The sequence below is a fragment of the Bombus flavifrons genome, chromosome 17, assembly GCF_040668555.2.
Source record: "Bombus flavifrons isolate JBK064 chromosome 17, iyBomFlav1_principal, whole genome shotgun sequence".
In the NCBI taxonomy this organism is placed as follows: domain Eukaryota; kingdom Metazoa; phylum Arthropoda; class Insecta; order Hymenoptera; family Apidae; genus Bombus; species Bombus flavifrons.
Genome location: NC_138458.1, coordinates 4,660,036 through 4,675,207, shown reverse-complemented (window position 1 = coordinate 4,675,207; position 15,172 = coordinate 4,660,036). Strand labels below are relative to the sequence as shown.

General features: G+C 36.2%; 1 protein-coding gene and 1 long non-coding RNA gene across 10 annotated transcripts in view; both read right to left on the bottom strand.

The window, feature by feature from the left end:
• The window catches only part of KrT95D (phosphofurin acidic cluster sorting protein KrT95D), a 172,346-nt gene that overhangs the window by 127,101 nt on the left and 30,073 nt on the right, over nt 1–15,172 (bottom strand). The window lies entirely within an intron of this gene.
• Nucleotides 4,899–6,516, bottom strand: LOC138188665 (uncharacterized). The gene is made up of 2 exons (XR_011175607.1): nt 6,418–6,516; nt 4,899–6,328 (listed from the first exon to the last, which is right to left on the bottom strand). It is a non-coding gene; the product is annotated as an uncharacterized LOC138188665 (long non-coding RNA).

Sequence of the window (15,172 nt, the reverse complement as noted above, 5' to 3'; positions counted from 1 at the left end):
TCGTTTCAATCAGAAACCGTGTTACGTTATATTGTAGCAGTGCAAAATGGCTACTGTTTATTTATATTTTGCTACTAATTTATCCTCGCGTCTATACTTTATCGAAAAATAATATAAAAAGAAAATTTATTTCTATTTCTATGTATACATTAAAAAAAAGAAGATAATAGCCATTATTAGAATCGAAAATATTGGATTACGTTAACCAGAGGATAAAGCCGAGGGTAAAATTTCCTATCGTTACAGAAATGTGCCGACGACCATAAATAACAAGGGTAGCGATGCACGTACACATTGCTGAATACAGATTACTATAACGTATTACTTGAAACAGTAGCGTGCCTGAATATCTCTTATAGCATCGCTTCTAATGAATCATTCTTCTCACATATCGGTATGAACGGTCCTTAATGCATTCTGCAATATTATTTCGTCGTCGCGCGTAACATTTCCATTTAAATTTACATATTCACGTTTCACTGAATTACCTTTTAAACTCAATAAGCAATTTTCCTGCCAGCAGCAAAATAGCAAAGGTAATTACACGAGCGGTACAACAGTATGTAAACTATATAAAATATAGTATATAAAATATCAAACATATATATACGTATTACATCTGTATTATGATACATAATATATATTAACTTAATTTTTATTTATTAATATATTTAATTAATGTATTAATTTAATTATTATTTATATATTAATTATATTTATATTTTGGTTATATAATTATATATTTATATATTAATATAATTATGTATTAATGTAACATATTAAAGATATATAAATGTATTACATATGTATTATATATTTATATATTTCTGATATGTACATAGTGTATATATATGTGTGTGTGTAATATGTATATACACACGCAATACATATACTAATATAATTATGTATTGATATCACATATTAAATATATAGAAATATATTACATGTGTATTATATATTTATATATTTCTGATATGCATGTAGTGTATATATATATATGTATGTTGTTTGTGTGTGTAATATGTATATACACACGCAATTTATATATATAGTATTATATAATATATATGTAAATACATATTACACACACACAACACACATATATATATACACCTTATATATTTAATATATATTATGTATTATATATATATATATATATATATATATATATATATATATATATATATATATATATATATTCGTACACTCTGTAAGACAGAATAACTTTTTTAAAATTGCACCGAACGACGAGTTTTATTTTTCCCTTTTTTCTCAATTTCGATTTTCTCCAAATTTCTTTTACGCGCCATCTAACCAAATCTGATCCTCCTAGTCTCTGAAAAATGGTCAAGTGCTTGGCCGCAGTTTCATACCGTTTGAAACGGTGCACGAACGCTTCTCCGACATAATTCAAATTTCATCTTCGTTTTATTAATTTATTGCACCAACACGCGTTTACATAGACAGTCTCGCGTACTTTATATACATGGTGGCCCAGTGTTTCGCTGCCCGTACGTTGCCAGTGTATTGCACAGGTCAAGACAAGGGAAAAACGTCACATAAATCGTGTTGTCGTATTTGAAAGCGTCGCTGAACAGTTACAACAAAGAAAACGATGTACGAGATGCTCGCGTAACGTTCCAACGAAAGTCCAGTAACGTGCAGTCAAAGAGGTGTGACGATACTTCTGCGACTGTATTTTTTAAGACGTTGCCAATTGCTCCCAACAGAAAATTGGCAACGGTGGAAGACTGAATTCATTACTCGTTGAAGTTATGGTCTATTTATTAATCGTTGAAGTTGACTTTTAAGGATTGTACAAATGATCATTTGAATTTAATGGATAGCTGCTATCATTAGCTACCATTTATGTACTCCGAAGTTCTGTAGTGGTAATCTGTCTCCGAAAAATAACCACGACACGGAGGTCCAATAATTTTCGATCAGGTCAAACTTCGTAATTTCGTTTTCGTGGATTGCTTGCTTCGATAAATTTGTTTATCGCGAGAAGATCTCGAATGCAAACAAATGGGCTTACGCCAGTTTCTTCTACTTTTGAATTCATGTAGACCACCAGCTATAAAAATTCAGTCACGCAGAAGCAAACAGATTTTTCAAAATCTGCAACGCCAGCAAATTAGAAGATTTCCGAATTTACGTTCTCTAACCTGTGCTTTGATTTAACTGATCGATACAGATCATTGAGCTTGCTGTTACATCTACAGGGTGTCTTTTCAGGATATTGACGATATCAGTACGTTGCATAGGTCAAATTAAGGGAACAAAGGAGTTAAAGTGTTGTAACGTAAAAACGATATGCAAAATGATCGATATGCAACGAACGTGTGCTACCACGTCAGAAAGTAGGAAAAGATCAGCGATACATTTGCGTCTAATGATAGTGAGAGGAATCATAATGTATCTCCTAATACAACTCCACTTGGAAATCTTCACCATTGCTGTTAGTGTGAATACAAGTTTGACAGCGGGAAAAAATCGAATTTATTACACTTTGAAGTTGTGGTTGTAAAATTATTACGGTAGCTTCTGTCTGTTCCGTTTGTACGTTGCTGCTGATTAATTCGTGTTTTGTAGCGTAGTAACGCACGTGTTTTATCGCCCATCTTGTATATCGTTCGTCTCTTTATCTTTCTACACATTTGTAGACATTTAACGATTATAGATCTTTGCCCTATGCAGTTTATCTATAGACTATACTGGCGACGTGTAGCCAGAGAAAACTGGACACCCTGTATACAAAGCCTAGGATTATCTACACGCGTATCTATAGGACAAATTCATAAAACGAAGATGACACTTGAATTATGTGTGTGTGCACTTACAAGAAGCCACGTAATTACGTTTACGTACTGTTTTGCTGCTTGTGTAATTATTTTCATTGTCTTGGTGCTCGCAGAAAAATAACTTGGTAGGTTCAAGAGGTAATTCCGAGAATTAAGTAATATGATTATGTAATTTTAATGAAAATTTGACGAGGGACGACGGAACGTTTCGAGAGGATCAATTAAGGGTCGTTCACACCGACGTTCGAAAAGAAAGATTCATTAGGAGCAATAGTATGACAAATATTCAAATATGCTGCTATTTCAGTAGTATTTGTAGGTACAGAACTCTTCTTATTATGTAATTTTAATGAAAATTTAACGAGGGACGATGGAACATCGTGAGAAGATCAATTAAGGGTCGTTCACATCGATGCTCGAAAAGAAAGATTTATTAGGAGCAATAGTATGACAAATATTCAAATATGCTGCTATTTCAGTAGTATTTGTAAGTATAGAACTCTTCTTATTATGTAATTTTAATGAAAATTTAACGAGGGACGATGAAACGTCGTGAGAAGATCAATTAAGGGTCGTTCACACCGGTGTTCGAAAAGAACGATGCATTAGACGCTATAGTAGAACAAATATTCAAATATGCTGCTATTTCAGTAGTATTTGTAGGTACAGAACTCTTCTTATTATGTAATTTTAATGAAAATTTAACGAGGGACGATGGAACATCGTGAGAAGATCAATTAAGGGTCGTTCACACCGGCGTTCGAAAAGAACGATGCATTAGACGCTATAGTAGAACAAATATTCAAATATGCTGCTATTTCAGTAGTATTTGTAAGTATAGAACTCTTCTTATTATGTAATTTTAATGAAAATTTGACGAGGGACGATGGAACGTCGTGAGAAGATCAATTAAGGGTCGTTCACACCGGCGTTCGAAAAGAACGATGCATTAGACGCTATAGTAGAACAAATATTCAAATATGCTGCTATTTCAGTAGTATTTGTAAGTATAGAACTCTTCTTATTATGTAATTTTAATGAAAATTTAACGAGGGACGATGGAACGTCGTGAGAAGATCAATTAAGGGTCGTTCACACCGGCGTTCGAAAAGAACGATGCATTAGACGCTATAGTAGAACAAATATTCAAATATGCTGCTATTTTAGTAGCATATGTAAGTAACTCTTCTTATTATGTAATTTTAATGAAAATTTAACGAGGGACGATGGAACTTCGTGAGAAGATCAATTAAGGGTCGTTCACATCGATGTTCGAAAAGAATGATTTATTAGGAGCAATAGTATGACAAATATTCAAATATGCTGCTATTTCAGTAGTATTTGTAAGTATAGAACTCTTCTTATTATGTAATTTTAATGAAAATTTAACGACGGACGATGGAACGTCGTGAGAAGATCAATTAAGGGTCGTTCACACCGGTGTTCGAAAAGAACGATGCATTAGACGCTATAGTAGAACAAATATTCAAATATGCTGCTATTTCAGTAGTATTTGTAGGTACAGAACTCTTCTTATTATGTAATTCTAATGAAAATTTGACGAGGGACGATGGAACGTTTCGAGAGGATTAATTAAGGGTCGTTCACACCGGCGTTCGAAAAGAACGATGCATTAGACGCTATAGTAGAACAAATATTCAAATATGCTGCTATTTTAGTAGCATATGTAAGTAACTCTTCTTATTATATAATTTTAATGAAAATTTGACGAGGGACGATGGAACGTCGTGAGAAGATCAATTAAGGGTCGTTCACAACGGCGTTCGAAAAGAACGATGCATTAGACGCTATAGTAGAACAAATATTCAAATATGCTGCTATTTCAGTAATATGTGTATGTATACCACTCTTCTTATTATTTATAAAGCTGATTTGACATTTCTGTAAGAAAGTCACATTGTTCTAATCAACTATTAAGGAACAACAAAGAGTATAATATTTTAGGAAACAACTGACTTTCTTCCCATAGATTCAGTTGCCATAGAAATTATTAGTATACTATTGTAAACGTATACTATAACATTTATGCAGTAATTAATTAGAAACGAGTCACATTTAATAAATAAAAATATATAAAATGAAATTTACAGAATGTGACAGAGCAACGCTTCACTGAAAAGTCACTGTACACGTGCAAATTCGTTTTACATCCGCTACACCTGCATCAGACGTTTCTCGTTTTACACAGTCGAAATACGATTTATTTTAATCGGTGCGTTATCGGTAACAATAATAAGCACGTTAAGGCCACGATAAATGTTACATCTACGTACACGTGTACGCATATAACATGGACAGCATATGCCATAAGGAGAAGATGATTGCACGGTAGGGAAACACCTGTACAAAATTGCACAAATATTTTGCTTGGCGGTGACTGCTCGTTTCACGTTACCACAAAGTAATAAAATTGCCCGAGCAATGACGTAAAAGCGGAATGTAAAGCGCAAAGATATTATCGCGGAAGAGCAAGGGGATATGTTTACCTTTGGTTGGCTCGGCCTTTGATTTTCTATCATTTTGCGAAAGTCGCGTCGTTTCGTGAAAGAGAAACACGACTCGTCGAGATACAAAGTAAAATAAGATACGGAAGAAGCTTCACTTGGAAACCCAAGAGAGACCGATACAAGGCGATAAGATACAAAGTGAAAATTATATAATAGACGAAGCGATCGTCACATTTAATTAATTGATGAAACTTTGAATTGGTAGAAATAAATATCTGTAGAATAATTTCATATTTCATTAAATAATTATTAGAAATTTTTGTATTGTTGAAAATACTGTATATGTATGAAGCAATGAATTTTATTGAGACATATTTAATTTGTGGTATATTTCATAACTTTCACGTGAACAATTTTCATTGTAATTTTCATTCAAAGATAACGATCGTTGAAAGCGAGTAAAGAATGTCAGTAAGATCAACGACATGCCATACATCGTATACGACATACGACCATTCAAGTTCTCGATGATGTAACTGAATGAACTTGAAAGTACATCCCACAGTCGCCTTAACTGTCTGTTTAAACTGTCTGTTCGTGAGAGAAAATATGTACATATGTGTACAATATGTGTGCATACGTAAATACGATATATTTATCTTTGGAAGATTTGTCGTTATATTTTTTGTTATATTGTTGCAAATTGATTATTATTTTTAGCTATACATTTCTTTAATAATTTCATTGTACAGTAGAATCTCTATTGTTCGAGAATATTATAACTATAGAAATGTTGCATTCCTTAAAACTTTTATATTGTTATATAATGTAAGTATGATAAGATAGTGGTAACTTTAATAAGATAAAATAGCCAAAATAAAATTTGGTTATTTGTATTGATTGCTGACAGGAAAAATTAAATTTCCTTTATTGATAATGGTTACTCGTAATTCAAATAATATTCAGTCCATTGATAATTGTCACTTGGAAGCACAATTAAATTTCCGTCATTGATAATGATTATTCGTAATTCAAATAATATTCAGTTCATTGATACTTGTCACTGGGAAGCAAAATTAAATTTCCATCATCAATAATGATTATCAGTAACCAAAATAAAATTCGGTCACTTGATTACTGATTACTGATTGCTGACAGGAAAAATTAAATTTCCGTTATTGATAATGGTTATTCGTAATCAAAGCAAAACTCGATCATTTATACTGATTACTGCTAACCAAAATAAAGTTGTCATTTATATTGATTACTGCTAACCAAAATCAAATTCTGTCATTTGTATTGATTACTGATAACAAAAATTAAATTTTCCTCATCAATAATAGTTATTCGTAATTCAAATAAAATTCAATATATTGATAATTATCACTAAAAAGCACTAAAACTATTATCACTAAGCAAAATTAAATTTCCATCATCAATAATGATTATTCCTAACCAAAACAGAATTCTGTCATTTATATTGATTGCTGATAGCAAAAATTAAATTTCCCTCATCAATAATAGTTATTCGTAATTCAAATAAAATTCAGTATATTGATAATTATCACTAAAAAGCACTAAAACTATTATCACTAAGCAAAATTAAATTTCCATCATCAATAATGATTATTCCTAACCAAAACAGAATTCTGTCATTTATATTGATTGCTGATAGCAAAAATTAAATTTCCCTCATCAATAATAGTTATTCGTAATTCAAATAAAATTCAGTATATTGATAATTATCACTAAAAAGCACTAAAACTATTATCACTAAGCAAAATTAAATTTCCATCATCAATAATGATTATTCCTAACCAAAACAGAATTCTGTCATTTATATTGATTGCTAATAGCAAAAATTAAATTTCCGTCATTGATAATGGTTATTCGTAACCAAAGCAAAACTCGATCATTTATACTGATGACTGCTAATCAAAATAAAATTTGGTCATTTGTATTGATTGCTGATAGCAAAAATTAAATTTCCATCATCGATAATAGTTATTCGTAATTCAAATAAAATTCAGTCCATTGATAATTGTCACTGGGAAGCAAAATTAAATTTCCGTCATCGATAATGATTATTCGTAACCAAAATTGAATTCGATTATTTATATTGATTACTGATAACCAGAATTAAATTTCCGTCATCAATAGCGATTATCCGTAACCAAAATAAAATTCGGTCACTTGTATTGATTACTGATAACCAAAATTCAATTTCCCTCATCGATAATGGTTATTCGTAACCAAAATAAAATTGAGTCATTTGTATTGATTACCGCTAACCAAAATAAAATTCGGTCATTTGTATTGATTGCTGATAACAAACATGTAATTTCCCTCATTGATAATAATTATTCGTAACCAAGATAAAATTTACTTCATTGATAACGGTTACTGGTAACCAAAGAGAATTTCAATCATTTATAACGTTTACTCGTAACCAAACTAATTAAACATATTAACTTGTACACCATAATTTAAACAATTTGCCTCACATCAGTAACAATGTCCCTTGAGAATACAAATTTTCTACGACCAATGAATAATTGCACAAAATATTACGTTCAATATTACATCGAGTTGTCAACATTATGTCACTTGTTGCTTACCATCGTCAATACGATATTATTTCCATTAAAATATAAAACAATTATTACAACGAAAATGTTCCTATCTGAGTGATCAATTATTCTTGCTACAATAATTCGAATATTACAGCTTCCACTGTTCATCTATTATACTCTCGTCCAATCGAAACAGACTAGCTCCATATAACAAAATATTCAACATAGAACCGAGTCTATTTAAATTGTATCAGATCGACCACGTCTATTCAAAAAAGCCTTATTTACCAACCTACACGGTTCAAGCGCAGCTACCTGTGTGCACCAAAAAAAGAAAAAGAAAAGAAGAGAACCGATCGCAACTAATTACAATAAAAAGAGAAGAAAACAGAGGGCAAAGAAAAGAAAAGAAAGAAGAAAGGATTGAAAGTTTCTATAAACAGGTCTCTGTATTAATGCGATCGGTCTTCAGAGAATATACCTGACCTCTGTATTTAACACCCGGCATACGTCTGTACGTGGCCCGCAAAGGAAGGCGGTGCGCCAATAATCTCGTGTTTCAACTCCATTAGTATACGTGGCACTTCAAAGGAGGAAAAGTGTCCTTCAAAGAACCGTGCACCGTGTACCAAGACCTTCCCTTATTATTAGAAATCCCATCGATTGCCGACATGGCTCATAGGTTGTTTAATTTCCCGTTAGCAGGTTCTTTGTACACACGTCGAGTGTGCTTTTTAAGTAAACCAGCGATCGTCGATTTAGGATAAGCTGAGGAATCCTCGCAAGACGTTGTTTCACAGATACGTGCGCCACTATGGCAAATATCGCAATCCTAAGAATCTGTCCGCGCTTTCAACAAATTCTTCTGAATACGACAGAAACTGTGAAATAGCTGCAGCCCGAAAAGCTGTGCGCTGCGTTCAGTAGAGTAGAGTAGACACTCAAACAAAAGTACAGTAGAGTAGAGTAGAAAGTCAAATAGAGTAGAGTCAAGTAGAAACTCATCTGGTAAGAAATTATTTATCCAGACTCGAGTTACTTTTCCAGACACAAGCAGCTCTTTGCTGGCGACCCAAGATGCTGACACGTCTGACCACAGAATTGAAAACGTGCAAAATATCCGAAACTGTCGTGTGGCCCTAAATCAACGATAGACGAGAGAAGAGGGAAGCTCGTGCGGATACTCTGCCACACAGGCATCAAGAACAATGACAAAGAGACCAGGCAGCGGAAACGGCGATACCGAGCGACAGAGAGGGAAATCTAAAAGGACGAATCTGAAATGAGTGTGGTTGCAGAAGAGAAATCGATAGAAGACTATACTCGTCCGTGCAACGAGTCCAGGTATCAGCTGTAAACACATGCACGCGGTGGGATTTAAACGAGATAGAGCACTTTTCGTGCTGGCTGCGTGTTTTGTTGGCTGACAGATCCGCTTTTGATATAAACAAACGAGCAGCGTTTCGCTTGACAAGTGTCAGCCAATAGTTTAGGGTCCTTTTCCACTTGCGACCAACGCCGAACGATGGTCAAGTCAGCTTCATCCTCCTTAGAAGCAGTTAGCTGTTTTTGACGGTTAAATATGGTATAAAGTAACGGCAATATTTTTGTGTTACGACGAGTATACTCGTTGCGAAGAGATGGCAATGTTTCGTGTAATAAATCGATTTATTAATCAACGACGATCGATCGATCAATGACTATCGCTTTACTATTGCAAAGCAATTAATTATTCTCATTGTTATAATTATTATTATTGACTATTCAGGTTTACTAAATAGTTGAAAAACATCTATGAACATTTTGATAACTCTGAATCATTATGTCGTCAGCGTCGATTATGTAGGTATCTGTATACAGAACGCGAAGAATTCCTGTTACAATAATAATTATTCTTCCCAATGGTTTCAGAACAATCAGTTTCCACGCAATTTTCGTCTAATTTACTGTGACTTATCAATTGGCATACATAAATTTATGTATCAATTTACATCATCTCTTGTTCTTTTGCGAAAAGTTTAATGGATTAAAAATACGATGCCAAAAAGCTTGCTTGAATAAAGCATCGAATACGCTACAGTAAATATTAAACAGAATTTGCCAGGTGGAAATAAATTCGTAAGCAGCTTGCGAGAGAAAATAGCAAACCAGCACACAACACATGAAACATGGATGGCAGGCGAGATGTTTTATTTATATTTGTATTTATTTATTTGACGAGCAATCAGCAACTTAGAACTAGCATCTGCGTCTCCTCGACTTCCTTCTAAATATCGTGGACCAAACAATTTCGTTCCACAGTGTCTTGTTGTTTCGCAAGAAATCACCTGCCGCTCCTTAAGTGTCGCTATGCCTTGCTAACGATACAAGTCGATAAAAGTAACAGAAGATTAAATCGAATCCGCTAAACGATCGAGCAGAGCATCAAGGCTTCCACGGGGAAGAAAAAGAGGGAAAAATGGAATAGAGATGTGGCTAATCTGAACGGGCAATCGATTTTCACTAACCAGAAAGAAAATCAAGCAAGTAGCTCGAACGAGGAAGGAGGAAATGGAGTGTTTCGATTATACGGCGCTGTATATACGTACGAGGAATATACGTCGGACGATTTTCTCTCGAACATGTCATCCGCGGATGTACAATTTTACGATGTAGGATATAAAAAAAAAAAAAAAAAATAGGAAGAAAAAGGAAACGTACACGTCACGTGGCGTCCTATTGGCTGAAAGCGCGTATAGCTACTTATCCACGCGCGGAGCATTTCAATGACTTTTTGCACACATCCTCCGGCAGTGGCAGATTAGGCATATTACGATAGTGATAGGTGAACGGTAGGCGTATCAAAGTCATTTGCATAATAACGGCGCAGCTGCTTCGGGGCGAGGGCCCGCAAACTGTGCTCGTTATGTCTTGATCGAATGATAAGGCAAGTACCATCAAAATTTAGCGGTCTAATGCCTGATGGGCACGTCGATTCGCAATGATTCTCAGCCACGAATCAACGACAATCTGGCATTGTCAGGGCGAATCGCCAAACTCGTCTAACGTGAAACTTCCAACGTGCAACTTCACACACCTGACAAACTTGCGCGTTCAAAAGAAGATTTTCACGATGCAAGGTACATTTGCGTTTGACACAGTACCCCATTAGGCGCTAAAACCTCACCTGGCGAGAAATGGTGTGCAGGGCTCTATAATCAATGTGGTAAACGAAATGCACAAAGAAACGAATATTGCAATATGCAAAACGAAAATTAAAACTGAAAATAATATAGAGCTGGAAATTGAGATCCTTAGACGAGTCAAGCAGAGTGTCCCATTGTCACAGCTGCTATTCAATTTATGTTTAGAGCCGCTGTAAGAAACGATCGAACAACAAACTAGTGGCATAAATGTTAGTCGTAATAGAAAAGTCTGAATCCTAGCTTTCACCGATGACATCGTCCTACTTGGCGAAGATGAGAATAAGGCACAACGTCAAGTGGATACGTTCCATAAATACATGAAGGGCCTAGGTATGACCATCTCCGGGGAGAAGAGCCAAACATTCCAGGTGGTCATCAAAAAGGACACCTGGTTCGTTAAGGATCCAATGGATTAAAACTGAAAATAATATAGAGGTGGAGATTGAGATCCTTAGACGAGTCAAGCAGAGTGTCCCATTGTCACAGCTGCTATTCAATTTATGTTTAGAGCCGCTGTAAGAAACGATCGAACAACAAACTAGTGGCATAAATGTTAGTCGTAATAGAAAAGTCTGAATCCTAGCTTTCACCGATGACATCGTCCTACTTGGCGAAGATGAGAATAAGGCACAACGTCAAGTGGATACGTTCCATAAATACATGAAGGGCCTAGGCATGACCATCTCCGGGGAGAAGAGCCAAACGTTCCAGATGGTCATCAAAAAGGACACCTGGTTCGTTAAGGATCCAAAGGATTAAAACTGAAATTAATATAGAGGTGGAGATTGAGATCCTTAGACGAGTCAAGCAGAGTGTCCCATTGTCACAGCTGCTATTCAATTTATGTTTAGAGCCGCTGTAAGAAACGATCGAACAACAAAGCAGTGGCATAAATGTTAGTCGTAATAGAAAAGTCTGAATCCTAGCTTTCACCGATGACATCGTCCTACTTGGCGAAGATGAGAACAAGGCACAACGTCAAGTGGATACGTTCCATAAATACATGAAGGGCCTAGGCATGACCATCTCCAGGGAGAAGAGCCAAACGTTTCAGGTGGTCACCAAAAAGGACACCTGGTTCGTTAAGGATCTAAGAGCAGGGCTCAATGAAGTCCAAATACCAGAAATTGACCCGGATGAGGTCTTCAGATATTTAGGCGCTAAAATGGGACCTTGGAAGGGTATCCACTGTGGCATTATAGTGCTAGAAATTCTGAGCGTGGTGAGAAGAGTTAGAAAGCTCGCTTCTCGCATCTTCCCTCGTTACATCTACCATCTGCTAATAAATCCAACGGTGTCTATCAACGTTCTTTGACTTGGTCGGTTCGTAGCTGAGATCGATGGTCGATCGATAAGCAGGACGAATGGTGAACTTTCAGGCGTCTTTCCAATTAAAACTGCAGTGCCTCGAGGCAGAGTTTTCAACGAACGCAGTTCTGTATTTGTTGAACCTGCCAACTGATAGAAACCGATGCTATATTTCTATACTTCTATATTATTATATATTTGAGATACAGAGACATTCGCAAGCCACGAAAACCTCAATAGCAACGTCGTAGCTTCAAGAACACGTGAATTGAGCGGAAAACTGGGTCATCGAATTTTCACGCGGCAATTAAATCGCCTGTCAGATTTGTAACATTTCCACGCGTGTATTGTCAATAGGAGGAATTTATTGTTACAACTCGACATATACAGGGTGTGGCGGAATAACGCGTCAAACAGGTGGGAGGTGACTGGTTGTGGCAAAGTAAGAAAAAGATATGCGATAGAATTTGTTCGTTCGAGGTTTAGTTTTAGGTTAGTATACTCGTCACGCGTAAATAAAAGATTGCAACAGCCGTTTCATTGAAATTTAACTCTACATTACAACGGCTCGTTACATACACACTCTGTGTTTGACGAGTATACTCGCCGTCGCTTACATCCTGCGACGTGTACCATTTTCGGTACACGTCGCTTGCTTTCTGCGACGTGTACCATTTTAGGTACACGGTTTTCAAAGAGGTTGCGACAGCTAAGTGACTAGGTGCGATTGTCACTACATAAACATCGAATGAAATTGCACTATGACATACTCGAGTAACGATTGTATCATCCGACAGATCGATCTTCTCATCAGAGCAAATCATCAGATTCGATGGTCGCTCGAACGTGGTCGTATTTTACGCGAAGGAAGATTTCCCCGCCCGCGCACAGCCGCCTTCCGCATTGCACCAGATCGACGTTACGTCACTGTTTCACCCTTGGCAAGCAGCGAGCGCGGCCGTTTTTCCTCTTAAGTCGAGTTTGCAAGAGCGCGGCGCTGCCATTTGGCGGCCAACAGTCGCAGAAACCGCGGCAAGCAACGCTTAATTACACCGAGCGCAACTCTTTCGTCGACGTAAACGCGAAGCGAACTCGCGTCAAATTAACGCGTCAAATTAAAAATTGTGTCGCGCGGTATAACGAGCTTGCGACGACAGAATGGAAATTTGGCGAGCAAACGGAAATTTCTGAATGGGAAAATATGGCATTTCCAAGTGGAGTTTGCTGCAGAAGTACAGGACGGTCGTACGAGAAACGATAGAAACGCACTTTAACCAAACAGCTGTTGCGACCTCGTTGAAGACGAGTATACTCGTCGAATAAGGATTGCGCGTGGCTGTCACGATAAAGAATTAAGTTGTCACGAAACGACTATTTAATTTCTGAATTTCATCGCTGGCAGCGCATTTTGGTAAACCGAATGTGTGAAAAAAGAGATTCGTTTGAGACGAAATTGTTTAATTTCGTTCGGACTAAAAATTATAACTTTTCAAATAATAATTTTCTTTCGGAATTCTTGCAAACAAAAATATACGTTTTAAACTAGAGAAGTCGTATTTTAAATAACGAAAGAAACGATGCACGAGGACGTGTATCGTTCAATTTAAAGAAACAGAGGTGACCTTGACTTCTCATCGAAGCAAAGCTTTTTTCGAAATTCTCGCTACGATCACGTGTCGCGATTTGTGGCCGATGGGAAGCTGATTAATTTTCGCTGGTAACATCCTTCTCGCTACATTACCAGAAGTAGCTGACAAAATCACGAGGACTGATTCTTAGGACACCCTGTATATGAATTGTATGTATACGTATATATATATTAGGCTATTGCGTATACAACACATATACAGTACCTCTACACTGTTACTTATACACATACACGTAAATTGATTCGAAATAAACGTGAAAAGAAAAGATGGAATTTTCAACGAAGGAACAATCGAGTACCATGGAAACCAAATTTTTCGAGAAGCTTATCAAAATTTACGCTTGTCGCATTCGCTATATTCTTAAATTCTTCGCTGCAAGACGATATCACGCGAACTGCCTCTCCGAAATCATCGCTGTATTCACCGAGCAACAGCATCGATTTCGAACAGTTGCCAGAAATGTTTGAAGAAGAAGAAGATCCGAGTTCGTTTGCCCTCGCATACGATTACAGCGAAACGACGCAACTGCGTAGCTCGTCGAAAAGTACTGGTGGTCATTTGATATTTTCCACGTTCCATAACGTTTCGTCGTGTGTTTGAACGCGTTTGAACGTGTTTGATCGTGTTTGAACGTGTTTGATCGTGTTTGAATGCGTTTGATCGTGTTTGAACGTGTTTGAGCATGCCACTGCTTCTTTTATGCAAGCGCAATTTGCGTGGAATTATGCAATTTCACAGAAACGCGATTGCAAAGATATGCTGAATGAATCGATAGGAAATAAACGTGAAAAAGAGAAACAGAAAGAGGGAAGAAAATGATATTAGTAAAAAGAGGAACCGCATTGTTTGAGACAGCACAACAAAGTTGGAGCTGAACACGGCGACGAATGACCACTGCGAAAGCATAAAAAGAGATTAGAAATGTGCTAACAAGATTGTTATCAGAAATTGCACGTCATTGCGTGCAGCTTGTAACGATTTACATTGTCTCGTTCCGATCTCACAGAATAAACCTCGTTTCCGTATGAAGCGGAAATTCATTCAGCTTTCGCAATGGAAATTGAATATAGAGAGAGAAAAGCGATGAATTTAATGAAATGTATTACAAAAGGTGTGAACAACTTGTTATCGTGAGTGCTGTAAGTCTATATTACCATATGTAATATAATTTGATATAATTTGAGA